This window comes from Protomyctophum parallelum, assembly GCF_964188405.1.
Source record: "Protomyctophum parallelum genome assembly, chromosome: 10".
NCBI classification, from domain to species: Eukaryota; Metazoa; Chordata; class Actinopteri; order Myctophiformes; family Myctophidae; genus Protomyctophum; species Protomyctophum parallelum.
In genome coordinates, this window is record NC_139704.1 from 52,544,906 (window position 1) to 52,547,405 (window position 2,500).

General features: G+C 40.0%; 1 protein-coding gene across 1 annotated transcript in view; it reads left to right on the forward strand.

Annotated features, from left to right (window-relative positions):
- Window positions 1-2,500, forward strand: part of LOC310865919 (LIM domain-binding protein 3-like) — a 76,131-nt gene that overhangs the window by 22,090 nt on the left and 51,541 nt on the right. The window lies entirely within an intron of this gene.

Consider the following 2,500-nt stretch of genomic DNA (forward strand, 5'->3'; position numbering starts at 1 on the left):
CCTCTCAGACCCCAATATGTATTCACCTATTGAGCCTCTCAGACCCCAATATGTATTCACCTATTGAGCCTCTCAGACCCCCAATATGTATTCACCTATTGAGCCTCTCAGACCCCAATATGTATTCACCTATTGAGCCTCTCAGACCCCAATATGTATTCACCTATTGAGCCTCTCAGACCCCAATATGTATTCACCTATTGAGCCTCTCAGACCCCAATATGTATTCACCTATTGAGCCTCTCAGTCCCCCAATATGTATTCACCTATTGAGCCTCTCAGACCACAATATGTATTCACCTATTGAGCCTCTCAGTCCCCCAATATGTATTCACCTATTGAGCCTCTCAGACCCCAATATGTAACTATGTAAACTAAAGAATATTGTTGTCGTTGGATGAGATTTTGTCCACAATTCCATCCATGCTGTATTGATGTTGGTACCATTAGGAGAGATAACATGGTGTTGGTACCATTAGGAGAGATAACATGATGTTGGTACCATTAGGAGAGATAACATGGTGTTGGTACCATTAGGAGAGATAACATGATGTTGGTACCATTAGGAGAGATAACATGGTGTTGGTACCATTAGGAGAGATAACATGATGTTGGTACCATTAGGAGAGATAACATGATGTTGGTACCATTAGGAGAGATAACATGGTGTTGGTACCATTAGGAGAGATAACATGATGTTGGTACCACTAGGAGAGATAACATGGTGTTGGTACCATTAGGAGAGATAACATGGTGTTGGTACCATTAGGAGAGATAACATGATGTTGGTACCATTAGGAGAGATAACATGGTGTTGGTACCATTAGGAGAGATAACATGATGTTGGTACCATTAGGAGAGATAACATGATGTTGGTACCATTAGGAGAGATAACATGGTGTTGGTACCATTAGGAGAGATAACATGATGTTGGTACCATTAGGAGAGATAACATGGTGTTGGTACCATTAGGAGAGATAACATGATGTTGGTACCATTAGGAGAGATAACATGGTGTTGGTACCATTAGGAGAGATAACATGATGTTGGTACCATTAGGAGAGATAACATGATGTTGGTACCATTAGGAGAGATAACATGGTGTTGGTACCATTAGGAGAGATAACATGATGTTGGTACCACTAGGAGAGATAACATGGTGTTGGTACCATTAGGAGAGATAACATGGTGTTGGTACCATTAGGAGGGATAACATTGTGTTGGTACCATTAGGAGAGATAACATGGTGTTGGTACCATTAGGAGAGATAACATGATGTTGCTACCATTAGGAGAGATAACATGATGTTGCTACCATTAGGAGAGATAACATGATGTTGGTACCATTAGGAGAGATAACATTGTGTTGGTACCATTAGGAGAGATAACATTGTGTTGGTACCATTAGGAGAGATAACATGGTGTTGGTACCATTAGGAGAGATAACATGATGTTGCTACCATTAGGAGAGATAACATGATGTTGCTACCATTAGGAGAGATAACATGGTGTTGGTACCATTAGGAGAGATAACATGATGTTGCTACCATTAGGAGAGATAACATGGTGTTGGTACCATTAGGAGAGATAACATGGTGTTGGTACCATTAGGAGAGATAACATGATGTTGGTACCATTAGGAGAGATAACATGGTGTTGGTACCATTAGGAGAGATAACATGGTGTTGGTACCATTAGGAGAGATAACATGATGTTGGTACCATTAGGAGAGATAACATGATGTTGCTACCATTAGGAGAGATAACATGGTGTTGGTACCATTAGGAGAGATAACATGGTGTTGGTACCATTAGGAGAGATAACATGATGTTGGTACCATTAGGAGAGATAACATGATGTTGGTACCATTAGGAGAGATAACATGATGTTGGTACCATTAGGAGAGATAACATGATGTTGCTACCATTAAGAGAGATAACATGGTGTTGGTACCATTAGGAGAGATAACATGATGTTGCTACCATTAGGAGAGATAACATGGTGTTGGTACCATTAGGAAAGATAACATGGTGTTGGTACCATTAGGAGAGATAACATGATGTTGCTACCATTAGGAGAGATAACATGATGTTGGTACCATTAGGAGAGATAACATGATGTTGCTACCATTAGGAGAGATAACATGATGTTGCTACCATTAGGAGAGATAACATGGTGTTGGTACCATTAGGAGAGATAACATGGTGTTGGTACCATTAGGAGAGATAACATGATGTTGGTACCATTAGGAGAGATAACATGATGTTGGTACCATTAGGAGAGATAACATGGTGGTGGTACCATTAGGAGAGATAACATGATGTTGGTACCATTAGGAGAGATAACATGATGTTGGTACCATTAGGAGAGATAACATGATGTTGGTACCATTAGGAGAGATAACATGATGTTGGTACCATTAGGAGAGATAACATGATGTTGGTACCATTAGGAGAGATAACATGGTGTTGGTACCATTAGGAGAGATAACATGATGTTGG